Source organism: Ambystoma mexicanum, unplaced genomic scaffold, assembly GCF_040938575.1.
Source record: "Ambystoma mexicanum isolate Mex_15411 unplaced genomic scaffold, UKY_AmexF1_1 Mex_scaf176, whole genome shotgun sequence".
Taxonomy (NCBI): Eukaryota; Metazoa; Chordata; class Amphibia; order Caudata; family Ambystomatidae; genus Ambystoma; species Ambystoma mexicanum.
The window spans coordinates 39,013-48,993 of NW_027182409.1; the positions used below are offsets into that span (position 1 = coordinate 39,013).

The 9,981-nt window shown below is 49.4% G+C and overlaps 39 non-coding genes across 39 annotated transcripts; all 39 read left to right on the plus strand.

Annotated features, from left to right (window-relative positions):
• Nucleotides 1-208: 208 nt before the first annotated feature.
• On the plus strand, nt 209-327 carry LOC138555026 (5S ribosomal RNA). Its single transcript, XR_011297817.1, has one exon. It is a non-coding gene; the product is annotated as a 5S ribosomal RNA (ribosomal RNA).
• Nucleotides 328-433: 106 nt separating this feature from the next.
• Nucleotides 434-552, plus strand: LOC138554874 (5S ribosomal RNA). The gene has a single exon (XR_011297670.1). It is a non-coding gene; the product is annotated as a 5S ribosomal RNA (ribosomal RNA).
• Nucleotides 553-658: 106 nt separating this feature from the next.
• LOC138554875 (5S ribosomal RNA) lies at nt 659-777 on the plus strand. The gene has a single exon (XR_011297671.1). It is a non-coding gene; the product is annotated as a 5S ribosomal RNA (ribosomal RNA).
• A 106-nt stretch (nt 778-883) lies between these two features.
• LOC138554877 (5S ribosomal RNA) lies at nt 884-1,002 on the plus strand. Its single transcript, XR_011297673.1, has one exon. It is a non-coding gene; the product is annotated as a 5S ribosomal RNA (ribosomal RNA).
• Nucleotides 1,003-1,108: 106 nt separating this feature from the next.
• LOC138554878 (5S ribosomal RNA) lies at nt 1,109-1,227 on the plus strand. Its single transcript, XR_011297674.1, has one exon. It is a non-coding gene; the product is annotated as a 5S ribosomal RNA (ribosomal RNA).
• A 106-nt stretch (nt 1,228-1,333) lies between these two features.
• Nucleotides 1,334-1,452, plus strand: LOC138555134 (5S ribosomal RNA). Its single transcript, XR_011297923.1, has one exon. It is a non-coding gene; the product is annotated as a 5S ribosomal RNA (ribosomal RNA).
• A 106-nt stretch (nt 1,453-1,558) lies between these two features.
• On the plus strand, nt 1,559-1,677 carry LOC138555152 (5S ribosomal RNA). Its single transcript, XR_011297941.1, has one exon. It is a non-coding gene; the product is annotated as a 5S ribosomal RNA (ribosomal RNA).
• A 106-nt stretch (nt 1,678-1,783) lies between these two features.
• On the plus strand, nt 1,784-1,902 carry LOC138554879 (5S ribosomal RNA). Its single transcript, XR_011297675.1, has one exon. It is a non-coding gene; the product is annotated as a 5S ribosomal RNA (ribosomal RNA).
• A 106-nt stretch (nt 1,903-2,008) lies between these two features.
• Nucleotides 2,009-2,127, plus strand: LOC138555106 (5S ribosomal RNA). The gene has a single exon (XR_011297895.1). It is a non-coding gene; the product is annotated as a 5S ribosomal RNA (ribosomal RNA).
• Nucleotides 2,128-2,233: 106 nt separating this feature from the next.
• On the plus strand, nt 2,234-2,352 carry LOC138554880 (5S ribosomal RNA). The gene has a single exon (XR_011297676.1). It is a non-coding gene; the product is annotated as a 5S ribosomal RNA (ribosomal RNA).
• A 474-nt stretch (nt 2,353-2,826) lies between these two features.
• On the plus strand, nt 2,827-2,945 carry LOC138554881 (5S ribosomal RNA). Its single transcript, XR_011297677.1, has one exon. It is a non-coding gene; the product is annotated as a 5S ribosomal RNA (ribosomal RNA).
• A 106-nt stretch (nt 2,946-3,051) lies between these two features.
• LOC138554882 (5S ribosomal RNA) lies at nt 3,052-3,170 on the plus strand. Its single transcript, XR_011297678.1, has one exon. It is a non-coding gene; the product is annotated as a 5S ribosomal RNA (ribosomal RNA).
• A 106-nt stretch (nt 3,171-3,276) lies between these two features.
• On the plus strand, nt 3,277-3,395 carry LOC138555163 (5S ribosomal RNA). Its single transcript, XR_011297952.1, has one exon. It is a non-coding gene; the product is annotated as a 5S ribosomal RNA (ribosomal RNA).
• A 106-nt stretch (nt 3,396-3,501) lies between these two features.
• LOC138555027 (5S ribosomal RNA) lies at nt 3,502-3,620 on the plus strand. The gene has a single exon (XR_011297818.1). It is a non-coding gene; the product is annotated as a 5S ribosomal RNA (ribosomal RNA).
• A 106-nt stretch (nt 3,621-3,726) lies between these two features.
• LOC138555043 (5S ribosomal RNA) lies at nt 3,727-3,845 on the plus strand. Its single transcript, XR_011297834.1, has one exon. It is a non-coding gene; the product is annotated as a 5S ribosomal RNA (ribosomal RNA).
• Nucleotides 3,846-3,951: 106 nt separating this feature from the next.
• Nucleotides 3,952-4,070, plus strand: LOC138555093 (5S ribosomal RNA). Its single transcript, XR_011297882.1, has one exon. It is a non-coding gene; the product is annotated as a 5S ribosomal RNA (ribosomal RNA).
• Nucleotides 4,071-4,176: 106 nt separating this feature from the next.
• On the plus strand, nt 4,177-4,295 carry LOC138554883 (5S ribosomal RNA). The gene has a single exon (XR_011297679.1). It is a non-coding gene; the product is annotated as a 5S ribosomal RNA (ribosomal RNA).
• A 106-nt stretch (nt 4,296-4,401) lies between these two features.
• LOC138554884 (5S ribosomal RNA) lies at nt 4,402-4,520 on the plus strand. The gene has a single exon (XR_011297680.1). It is a non-coding gene; the product is annotated as a 5S ribosomal RNA (ribosomal RNA).
• A 106-nt stretch (nt 4,521-4,626) lies between these two features.
• LOC138555135 (5S ribosomal RNA) lies at nt 4,627-4,745 on the plus strand. Its single transcript, XR_011297924.1, has one exon. It is a non-coding gene; the product is annotated as a 5S ribosomal RNA (ribosomal RNA).
• Nucleotides 4,746-4,851: 106 nt separating this feature from the next.
• Nucleotides 4,852-4,970, plus strand: LOC138555066 (5S ribosomal RNA). Its single transcript, XR_011297856.1, has one exon. It is a non-coding gene; the product is annotated as a 5S ribosomal RNA (ribosomal RNA).
• Nucleotides 4,971-5,076: 106 nt separating this feature from the next.
• LOC138554885 (5S ribosomal RNA) lies at nt 5,077-5,195 on the plus strand. The gene has a single exon (XR_011297681.1). It is a non-coding gene; the product is annotated as a 5S ribosomal RNA (ribosomal RNA).
• Nucleotides 5,196-5,301: 106 nt separating this feature from the next.
• On the plus strand, nt 5,302-5,420 carry LOC138555156 (5S ribosomal RNA). The gene has a single exon (XR_011297945.1). It is a non-coding gene; the product is annotated as a 5S ribosomal RNA (ribosomal RNA).
• A 106-nt stretch (nt 5,421-5,526) lies between these two features.
• On the plus strand, nt 5,527-5,645 carry LOC138554886 (5S ribosomal RNA). Its single transcript, XR_011297682.1, has one exon. It is a non-coding gene; the product is annotated as a 5S ribosomal RNA (ribosomal RNA).
• Nucleotides 5,646-6,119: 474 nt separating this feature from the next.
• On the plus strand, nt 6,120-6,238 carry LOC138554888 (5S ribosomal RNA). The gene has a single exon (XR_011297684.1). It is a non-coding gene; the product is annotated as a 5S ribosomal RNA (ribosomal RNA).
• A 106-nt stretch (nt 6,239-6,344) lies between these two features.
• Nucleotides 6,345-6,463, plus strand: LOC138554889 (5S ribosomal RNA). The gene has a single exon (XR_011297685.1). It is a non-coding gene; the product is annotated as a 5S ribosomal RNA (ribosomal RNA).
• A 106-nt stretch (nt 6,464-6,569) lies between these two features.
• Nucleotides 6,570-6,688, plus strand: LOC138554890 (5S ribosomal RNA). Its single transcript, XR_011297686.1, has one exon. It is a non-coding gene; the product is annotated as a 5S ribosomal RNA (ribosomal RNA).
• A 474-nt stretch (nt 6,689-7,162) lies between these two features.
• Nucleotides 7,163-7,281, plus strand: LOC138555028 (5S ribosomal RNA). Its single transcript, XR_011297819.1, has one exon. It is a non-coding gene; the product is annotated as a 5S ribosomal RNA (ribosomal RNA).
• A 106-nt stretch (nt 7,282-7,387) lies between these two features.
• On the plus strand, nt 7,388-7,506 carry LOC138554891 (5S ribosomal RNA). The gene has a single exon (XR_011297687.1). It is a non-coding gene; the product is annotated as a 5S ribosomal RNA (ribosomal RNA).
• A 106-nt stretch (nt 7,507-7,612) lies between these two features.
• LOC138554892 (5S ribosomal RNA) lies at nt 7,613-7,731 on the plus strand. The gene has a single exon (XR_011297688.1). It is a non-coding gene; the product is annotated as a 5S ribosomal RNA (ribosomal RNA).
• Nucleotides 7,732-7,837: 106 nt separating this feature from the next.
• On the plus strand, nt 7,838-7,956 carry LOC138555136 (5S ribosomal RNA). Its single transcript, XR_011297925.1, has one exon. It is a non-coding gene; the product is annotated as a 5S ribosomal RNA (ribosomal RNA).
• Nucleotides 7,957-8,062: 106 nt separating this feature from the next.
• LOC138555067 (5S ribosomal RNA) lies at nt 8,063-8,181 on the plus strand. Its single transcript, XR_011297857.1, has one exon. It is a non-coding gene; the product is annotated as a 5S ribosomal RNA (ribosomal RNA).
• A 106-nt stretch (nt 8,182-8,287) lies between these two features.
• LOC138555040 (5S ribosomal RNA) lies at nt 8,288-8,406 on the plus strand. The gene has a single exon (XR_011297831.1). It is a non-coding gene; the product is annotated as a 5S ribosomal RNA (ribosomal RNA).
• Nucleotides 8,407-8,512: 106 nt separating this feature from the next.
• Nucleotides 8,513-8,631, plus strand: LOC138555107 (5S ribosomal RNA). Its single transcript, XR_011297896.1, has one exon. It is a non-coding gene; the product is annotated as a 5S ribosomal RNA (ribosomal RNA).
• Nucleotides 8,632-8,737: 106 nt separating this feature from the next.
• Nucleotides 8,738-8,856, plus strand: LOC138554893 (5S ribosomal RNA). The gene has a single exon (XR_011297689.1). It is a non-coding gene; the product is annotated as a 5S ribosomal RNA (ribosomal RNA).
• A 106-nt stretch (nt 8,857-8,962) lies between these two features.
• Nucleotides 8,963-9,081, plus strand: LOC138554894 (5S ribosomal RNA). The gene has a single exon (XR_011297690.1). It is a non-coding gene; the product is annotated as a 5S ribosomal RNA (ribosomal RNA).
• Nucleotides 9,082-9,187: 106 nt separating this feature from the next.
• On the plus strand, nt 9,188-9,306 carry LOC138555095 (5S ribosomal RNA). Its single transcript, XR_011297884.1, has one exon. It is a non-coding gene; the product is annotated as a 5S ribosomal RNA (ribosomal RNA).
• Nucleotides 9,307-9,412: 106 nt separating this feature from the next.
• On the plus strand, nt 9,413-9,531 carry LOC138555137 (5S ribosomal RNA). Its single transcript, XR_011297926.1, has one exon. It is a non-coding gene; the product is annotated as a 5S ribosomal RNA (ribosomal RNA).
• Nucleotides 9,532-9,637: 106 nt separating this feature from the next.
• Nucleotides 9,638-9,756, plus strand: LOC138555068 (5S ribosomal RNA). The gene has a single exon (XR_011297858.1). It is a non-coding gene; the product is annotated as a 5S ribosomal RNA (ribosomal RNA).
• Nucleotides 9,757-9,862: 106 nt separating this feature from the next.
• On the plus strand, nt 9,863-9,981 carry LOC138554895 (5S ribosomal RNA). The gene has a single exon (XR_011297691.1). It is a non-coding gene; the product is annotated as a 5S ribosomal RNA (ribosomal RNA).

The window sequence follows — 9,981 nt, forward strand, 5'->3', positions numbered from 1 at the left end:
TCCCTGCAACAGAAACAGGATGGATGGATTAAAGTTATCCTACCAGACATAGGAGTCCTGAATGGGCCCACCAGTCTTATATATCTCGCCTGATCGAGCCTGATCGAGCGCTGATCGAGCGATGAGCGTGGTATCATGTTGCAAGTGGCTGCATGGCTTAGCTTACTAAATGCAAATGCATAAGAGTAATATTCTTAGCATTTCTAGAGCCTACGGCCACACCACACTGAATGCGCCCGATCTCGTCTGATCTCGGAAGCTAAGCAGTGTCGGGCCTAGTTAGTACCTTGATGGGAGACCGCCTGGGAATACCAGGTGCTGTAGGCTTTTTTGTGCTCCAAGTTCAGGAAGTGAGCCATTTCTCAATTGCCTTTCAAAACTGCAAGGTCTAGCCGACTAGATGCTTAAAAGTACAAAACTCACTAGGCCCAGAGCCTACGGCCACACCACACTGAATGCGCCCGATCTCGTCTGATCTCGGAAGCTAAGCAGTGTCGGGCCTAGTTAGTACCTGGATGGGAGACCGCCTGGGAATACCAGGTGCTGTAGGCTTTTTCGTGCTCCAAGTTCAGGAAGTGAGCCATTTCTCAATTGCCTTTCAAAACTGCAAGGTCTAGCCGACTAGATGCTTAAAAGTACAAAACTCACTAGGCCCAGAGCCTACGGCCACACCACACTGAATGCGCCCGATCTCGTCTGATCTCGGAAGCTAAGCAGTGTCGGGCCTAGTTAGTACCTGGATGGGAGACCGCCTGGGAATACCAGGTGCTGTAGGCTTTTTTGTGCTCCAAATTCAGGAAGTGAGCCATTTCTCAATTGCCTTTCAAAACTGCAAGGTCTAGCCGACTAGATGCTTAAAAGTACAAAACTCACTAGGCCCAGAGCCTACGGCCACACCACACTGAATGCGCCCGATCTCGTCTGATCTCGGAAGCTAAGCAGTGTCGGGCCTAGTTAGTACCTGGATGGGAGACCGCCTGGGAATACCAGGTGCTGTAGGCTTTTTTGTGCTCCAAGTTCAGGAAGTGAGCCATTTCTCAATTGCCTTTCAAAACTGCAAGGTCTAGCCGACTAGATGCTTAAAAGTACAAAACTCACTAGGCCCAGAGCCTACGGCCACACCACACTGAATGCGCCCGATCTCGTCTGATCTCGGAAGCTAAGCAGTGTCGGGCCTAGTTAGTACCTGGATGGGAGACCGCCTGGGAATACCAGGTGCTGTAGGCTTTTTTGTGCTCCAAGTTCAGGAAGTGAGCCATTTCTCAATTGCCTTTCAAAACTGCAAGGTCTAGCCGACTAGATGCTTAAAAGTACAAAACTCACTAGGCCCAGAGCCTACGGCCACACCACACTGAATGCGCCTGATCTCGTCTGATCTCGGAAGCTAAGCAGTGTCGGGCCTAGTTAGTAACTGGATGGGAGACCGCCTGGGAATACCAGGTGCTGTAGGCTTTTTTGTGCTCCAAGTTCAGGAAGTGAGCCATTTCTCAATTGCCTTTCAAAACTGCAAGGTCTAGCCGACTAGATGCTTAAAAGTACAAAACTCACTAGGCCCAGAGCCTACGGCCACACCACACTGAATGCGCCCGATCTCGTCTGATCTCGGAAGCTAAGCAGTGTCAGGCCTAGTTAGTACCTGGATGGGAGACCGCCTGGGAATACCAGGTGCTGTAGACTTTTTTGTGCTCCAAATTCAGGAAGTGAGCCATTTCTCAATTGCCTTTCAAAACTGCAAGGTCTAGCCGACTAGATGCTTAAAAGTACAAAACTCACTAGGCCGAGAGCCTACGGCCACACCACACTGAATGCGCCCGATCTCGTCTGATCTCGGAAGCTAAGCAGTGTCGGGCCTAGTTAGTACCTGGATGGGAGACCGCCTGGGAATACCAGGTGCTGTAGGCTTTTTTGTGCTCCAAGTTCAGGAAGTGAGCCATTTCTCAATTGCCTTTCAAAACTGCAAGGTCTAGCCGACTAGATGCTTAAAAGTACAAAACTCACTAGGCCCAGAGCCTACACCCACACCACACTGAATGCGCCCGATCTCGTCTGATCTCGGAAGCTAAGCAGTGTCGGGCCTAGTTAGTACCTGGATGGGAGACCGCCTGGGAATACCAGGTGCTGTAGGCTTTTTTGTGCTCCAAATTCAGGAAGTGAGCCATTTCTCAATTGCCTTTCAAAACTGCAAGGTCTAGCCGACTAGATGCTTAAAAGTACAAAACTCACTAGGCCCAGAGCCTACGGCCACACCACACTGAATGCGCCCGATCTCGTCTGATCTCGGAAGCTAAGCAGTGTCGGGCCTAGTTAGTACCTGGATGGGAGACCGCCTGGGAATACCAGGTGCTGTAGGCTATTTTGTGCTCCATGATTAGTAATTGCACAACTTCTCAATTACTTTTCAAATTTGGTATGTTTCCAAAATAATTTTATCCCGTTTTATAGCGGAAATGTTGGACAACATTATGAGGGCTGGAGCTACCTATTTACATATAATTAGCATACAGGTAGTGTGTTCATGGGTAATAAATCGACTTTCACATGTAATGCAGTACAGAGAATATTGAGTCCTTCAAGAGGCATGAAAGAAAGCCGTTATTGTGTTGATTGTTCTCTCCACCTCCCTGCAACAGAAACAGGATGGATGGATTAAAGTTATCCTACCAGACATAGGAGTCCTGAATGGGCCCACCAGTCTTATATATCTCGCCTGATCGAGCCTGATCGAGCGCTGATCGAGCGATGAGCGTGGTATCATGTTGCAAGTGGCTGCATGGCTTAGCTTACTAAATGCAAATGCATAAGAGTAATATTCTTAGCATTTCTAGAGCCTACGGCCACACCACACTGAATGCGCCCGATCTCGTCTGATCTCGGAAGCTAAGCAGTGTCGGGCCTAGTTAGTACCTGGATGGGAGACCGCCTGGGAATACCAGGTGCTGTAGGCTTTTTTGTGCTCCAAGTTCAGGAAGTGAGCCATTTCTCAATTGCCTTTCAAAACTGCAAGGTCTAGCCGACTAGATGCTTAAAAGTACAAAACTCACTAGGCCCAGAGCCTACGGCCACACCACACTGAATGCGCCCGATCTCGTCTGATCTCGGAAGCTAAGCAGTGTCGGGCCTAGTTAGTACCTGGATGGGAGACCGCCTGGGAATACCAGGTGCTGTAGGCTTTTTTGTGCTCCAAGTTCAGGAAGTGAGCCATTTCTCAATTGCCTTTCAAAACTGCAAGGTCTAGTCGACTAGATGCTTAAAAGTACAAAACTCACTAGGACCAGAGCCTACGGCCACACCACACTGAATGCGCCCCATCTCGTCTGATCTCGGAAGCTAAGCAGTGTCGGGTCTAGTTAGTACCTGGATGGGAGACCGCCTGGGAATACCAGGTGCTGTAGGCTTTTTTGTGCTCCAAGTTCAGGAAGTGAGCCATTTCTCAATTGCCTTTCAAAACTGCAAGGTCTAGCCGACTAGATGCTTAAAAGTACAAAACTCACTAGGCCCAGAGCCTACGGCCACACCACACTGAATGCGCCCGATCTCGTCTGATCTCGGAAGCTAAGCAGTGTCGGGCCTAGTTAGTACCTTGATGGGAGACCGCCTGGGAATACCAGGTGCTGTAGGCTTTTTTGTGCTCCAAGTTCAGGAAGTGAGCCATTTCTCAATTGCCTTTCAAAACTGCAAGGTCTAGCCGACTAGATGCTTAAAAGTACAAAACTCACTAGGCCCAGAGCCTACGGCCACACCACACTGAATGCGCCCGATCTCGTCTGATCTCGGAAGCTAAGCAGTGTCGGGCCTAGTTAGTACCTGGATGGGAGACCGCCTGGGAATACCAGGTGTTGTAGGCTTTTTCGTGCTCCAAGTTCAGGAAGTGAGCCATTTCTCAATTGCCTTTCAAAACTGCAAGGTCTAGCCGACTAGATGCTTAAAAGTACAAAACTCACTAGGCCCAGAGCCTACGGCCACACCACACTGAATGCGCCCGATCTCGTCTGATCTTGGAAGCTAAGCAGTGTCGGGCCTAGTTAGTACCTGGATGGGAGACCGCCTGGGAATACCAGGTGCTGTAGGCTTTTTTGTGCTCCAAATTCAGGAAGTGAGCCATTTCTCAATTGCCTTTCAAAACTGCAAGATCTAGCCGACTAGATGCTTAAAAGTACAAAACTCACTAGGCCCAGAGCCTACGGCCACACCACACTGAATGCGCCCGATCTCGTCTGATCTCGGAAGCTAAGCAGTGTCGGGCCTAGTTAGTACCTGGATGGGAGACCGCCTGGGAATACCAGGTGCTGTAGGCTTTTTTGTGCTCCAAGTTCAGGAAGTGAGCCATTTCTCAATTGCCTTTCAAAACTGCAAGGTCTAGCCGACTAGATGCTTAAAAGTACAAAACTCACTAGGACCAGAGCCTACGGCCACACCACACTGAATGCGCCCGATCTCGTCTGATCTCGGAAGCTAAGCAGTGTCGGGCCTAGTTAGTACCTGGATGGGAGACCGCCTGGGAATACCAGGTGCTGTAGGCTTTTTTGTGCTCCAAGTTCAGGAAGTGAGCCATTTCTCAATTGCCTTTCAAAACTGCAAGGTCTAGCCGACTAGATGCTTAAAAGTACAAAACTCACTAGGCCCAGAGCCTACGGCCACACCACACTGAATGCGCCTGATCTCGTCTGATCTCGGAAGCTAAGCAGTGTCGGGCCTAGTTAGTAACTGGATGGGAGACCGCCTGGGAATACCAGGTGCTGTAGGCTTTTTTGTGCTCCAAGTTCAGGAAGTGAGCCATTTCTCAATTGCCTTTCAAAACTGCAAGGTCTAGCCGACTAGATGCTTAAAAGTACAAAACTCACTAGGCCCAGAGCCTACGGCCACACCACACTGAATGCGCCCGATCTCGTCTGATCTCGGAAGCTAAGCAGTGTCGGGCCTAGTTAGTACCTGGATGGGAGACCGCCTGGGAATACCAGGTGCTGTAGACTTTTTTGTGCTCCAAATTCAGGAAGTGAGCCATTTCTCAATTGCCTTTCAAAACTGCAAGGTCTAGCCGACTAGATGCTTAAAAGTACAAAACTCACTAGGCCGAGAGCCTACGGCCACACCACACTGAATGCGCCCGATCTCGTCTGATCTCGGAAGCTAAGCAGTGTCGGGCCTAGTTAGTACCTGGATGGGAGACCGCCTGGGAATACCAGGTGCTGTAGGCTTTTTTGTGCTCCAAGTTCAGGAAGTGAGCCATTTCTCAATTGCCTTTCAAAACTGCAAGGTCTAGCCGACTAGATGCTTAAAAGTACAAAACTCACTAGGCCCAGAGCCTACACCCACACCACACTGAATGCGCCCGATCTCGTCTGATCTCGGAAGCTAAGCAGTGTCGGGCCTAGTTAGTACCTGGATGGGAGACCGCCTGGGAATACCAGGTGCCGTAGGCTTTTTTGTGCTCCAAATTCAGGAAGTGAGCCATTTCTCAATTGCCTTTCAAAACTGCAAGGTCTAGCCGACTAGATGCTTAAAAGTACAAAACTCACTAGGCCCAGAGCCTACGGCCACACCACACTGAATGCGCCCGATCTCGTCTGATCTCGGAAGCTAAGCAGTGTCGGGCCTAGTTAGTACCTGGATGGGAGACCGCCTGGGAATACCAGGTGCTGTAGGCTATTTTGTGCTCCATGATTAGTAATTGCACAACTTCTCAATTACTTTTCAAATTTGGTATGTTTCCAAAATAATTTTATCCCGTTTTATAGCGGAAATGTTGGACAACATTATGAGGGCTGGAGCTACCTATTTACATATAATTAGCATACAGGTAGTGTGTTCATGGGTAATAAATCGACTTTCACATGTAATGCAGTACAGAGAATATTGAGTCCTTCAAGAGGCATGAAAGAAAGCCGTTATTGTGTTGATTGTTCTCTCCACCTCCCTGCAACAGAAACAGGATGGATGGATTAAAGTTATCCTACCAGACATAGGAGTCCTGAATGGGCCCACCAGTCTTATATATCTCGCCTGATCGAGCCTGATCGAGCGCTGATCGAGCGATGAGCGTGGTATCATGTTGCAAGTGGCTGCATGGCTTAGCTTACTAAATGCAAATGCATAAGAGTAATATTCTTAGCATTTCTAGAGCCTACGGCCACACCACACTGAATGCGCCCGATCTCGTCTGATCTCGGAAGCTAAGCAGTGTCGGGCCTAGTTAGTACCTGGATGGGAGACCGCCTGGGAATACCAGGTGCTGTAGGCTTTTTTGTGCTCCAAGTTCAGGAAGTGAGCCATTTCTCAATTGCCTTTCAAAACTGCAAGGTCTAGCCGACTAGATGCTTAAAAGTACAAAACTCACTAGGCCCAGAGCCTACGGCCACACCACACTGAATGCGCCCGATCTCGTCTGATCTCGGAAGCTAAGCAGTGTCGGGCCTAGTTAGTACCTGGATGGGAGACCGCCTGGGAATACCAGGTGCTGTAGGCTTTTTTGTGCTCCAAGTTCAGGAAGTGAGCCATTTCTCAATTGCCTTTCAAAACTGCAAGGTCTAGCCGACTAGATGCTTAAAAGTACAAAACTCACTAGGCCCAGAGCCTACGGCCACACCACACTGAATGCGCCCGATCTCGTCTGATCTCGGAAGCTAAGCAGTGTCGGGCCTAGTTAGTACCTGGATGGGAGACCGCCTGGGAATACCAGGTGCTGTAGGCTATTTTGTGCTCCATGATTAGTAATTGCACAACTTCTCAATTACTTTTCAAATTTGGTATGTTTCCAAAATAATTTTATCCCGTTTTATAGCGGAAATGTTGGACAACATTATGAGGGCTGGAGCTACCTATTTACATATAATTAGCATACAGGTAGTGTGTTCATGGGTAATAAATCGACTTTCACATGTAATGCAGTACAGAGAATATTGAGTCCTTCAAGAGGCATGAAAGAAAGCCGTTATTGTGTTGATTGTTCTCTCCACCTCCCTGCAACAGAAACAGGATGGATGGATTAAAGTTATCCTACCAGACATAGGAGTCCTGAATGGGCCCACCAGTCTTATATATCTCGCCTGATCGAGCCTGATCGAGCGCTGATCGAGCGATGAGCGTGGTATCATGTTGCAAGTGGCTGCATGGCTTAGCTTACTAAATGCAAATGCATAAGAGTAATATTCTTAGCATTTCTAGAGCCTACGGCCACACCACACTGAATGCGCCCGATCTCGTCTGATCTCGGAAGCTAAGCAGTGTCGGGCCTAGTTAGTACCTTGATGGGAGACCGCCTGGGAATACCAGGTGCTGTAGGCTTTTTTGTGCTCCAAGTTCAGGAAGTGAGCCATTTCTCAATTGCCTTTCAAAACTGCAAGGTCTAGCCGACTAGATGCTTAAAAGTACAAAACTCACTAGGCCCAGAGCCTACGGCCACACCACACTGAATGCGCCCGATCTCGTCTGATCTCGGAAGCTAAGCAGTGTCGGGCCTAGTTAGTACCTGGATGGGAGACCGCCTGGGAATACCAGGTGCTGTAGGCTTTTTCGTGCTCCAAGTTCAGGAAGTGAGCCATTTCTCAATTGCCTTTCAAAACTGCAAGGTCTAGCCGACTAGATGCTTAAAAGTACAAAACTCACTAGGACCAGAGCCTACGGCCACACCACACTGAATGCGCCCGATCTCGTCTGATCTCGGAAGCTAAGCAGTGTCGGGCCTAGTTAGTACCTGGATGGGAGACCGCCTGGGAATACCAGGTGCTGTAGGCTTTTTTGTGCTCCAAGTTCAGGAAGTGAGCCATTTCTCAATTGCCTTTCAAAACTGCAAGGTCTAGCCGACTAGATGCTTAAAAGTACAAAACTCACTAGGCCCAGAGCCTACGGCCACACCACACTGAATGCGCCTGATCTCGTCTGATCTCGGAAGCTAAGCAGTGTCGGGCCTAGTTAGTAACTGGATGGGAGACCGCCTGGGAATACCAGGTGCTGTAGGCTTTTTTGTGCTCCAAGTTCAGGAAGTGAGCCATTTCTCAATTGCCTTTCAAAACTGCAAGGTCTAGCCGACTAGATGCTTAAAAGTACAAAACTCACTAGGCCCAGAGCCTACGGCCACACCACACTGAATGCGCCCGATCTCGTCTGATCTCGGAAGCTAAGCAGTGTCGGGCCTAGTTAGTACCTGGATGGGAGACCGCCTGGGAATACCAGGTGCTGTAGACTTTTTTGTGCTCCAAATTCAGGAAGTGAGCCATTTCTCAATTGCCTTTCAAAACTGCAAGGTCTAGCCGACTAGATGCTTAAAAGTACAAAACTCACTAGGCCGAGAGCCTACGGCCACACCACACTGAATGCGCCCGATCTCGTCTGATCTCGGAAGCTAAGCAGTGTCGGGCCTAGTTAGTACCTGGATGGGAGACCGCCTGGGAATATCAGGTGCTGTAGGCTTTTTTGTGCTCCAAGTTCAGGAAGTGAGCCATTTCTCAATTGCCTTTCAAAACTGCAAGGTCTAGCCGACTAGATGCTTAAAAGTACAAAACTCACTAGGCCCAGAGCCTACACCCACACCACACTGAATGCGCCCGATCTCGTCTGATCTCGGAAGCTAAGCAGTGTCGGGCCTAGTTAGTACCTGGATGGGAGACCGCCTGGGAATACCAGGTGCTGTAGGCTTTTTCGTGCTCCAAGTTCAGGAAGTGAGCCATTTCTCAATTGCCTTTCAAAACTGCAAGGTCTAGCCGACTAGATGCTTAAAAGTACAAAACTCACTAGGCCCAGAGCCTACGGCCACACCACACTGAATGCGCCCGATCTCGTCTGATCTCGGAAGCTAAGCAGTGTCGGGCCTAGTTAGTACCTGGATGGGAGACCGCCTGGGAATACCAGGTGCTGTAGGCTTTTTTGTGCTCCAAATTCAGGAAGTGAGCCATTTCTCAATTGCCTTTCAAAACTGCAAGATCTAGCCGACTAGATGCTTAAAAGTACAAAACTCACTAGGCCCAGAGCCTACGGCCACACCACACTGAATGCGCCCGATCTCGTCTGATCTCGGAAGCTAAGCAGTGTCGGGCCTAGTTAGTACCTGGATGGGAGACCGCCTGGGAATACCAGGTGCTGTAGGCTTTTTTGTGCTCCAAGTTCAGGAAGTGAGCCATTTCTCAATTGCCTTTCAAAACTGCAAGGTCTAGCCGACTAGATGCTTAAAAGTACAAAACTCACTAGGACCAGAGCCTACGGCCACACCACACTGAATGCGCCCGATCTCGTCTGATATCGGAAGCTAAGCAGTGTCGGGCCTAGTTAGTACCTGGATGGGAGACCGCCTGGGAATACCAGGTGCTGTAGGCTTTTTTGTGCTCCAAGTTCAGGAAGTGAGCCATTTCTCAATTGCCTTTCAAAACTGCAAGGTCTAGCCGACTAGATGCTTAAAAGTACAAAACTCACTAGGCCCAGAGCCTACGGCCACACCACACTGAATGCGCCTGATCTCGTCTGATCTCGGAAGCTAAGCAGTGTCGGGCCTAGTTAGTAACTGGATGGGAGACCGCCTGGGAATACCAGGTGCTGTAGGCTTTTTTGTGCTCCAAGTTCAGGAAGTGAGCCATTTCTCAATTGCCTTTCAAAACTGCAAGGTCTAGCCGACTAGATGCTTAAAAGTACAAAACTCACTAGGCCCAGAGCCTACGGCCACACCACACTGAATGCGCCCGATCTCGTCTGATCTCGGAAGCTAAGCAGTGTCGGGCCTAGTTAGTACCTGGATGGGAGACCGCCTGGGAATACCAGGTGCTGTAGACTTTTTTGTGCTCCAAATTCAGGAAGTGAGCCATTTCTCAATTGCCTTTCAAAACTGCAAGGTCTAGCCGACTAGATGCTTAAAAGTACAAAACTCACTAGGCCGAGAGCCTACGGCCACACCACACTGAATGCGCCCGATCTCGTCTGATCTCGGAAGCTAAGCAGTGTCGGGCCTAGTTAGTACCTGGATGGGAGACCGCCTGGGAATACCAGGTGCTGTAGGCT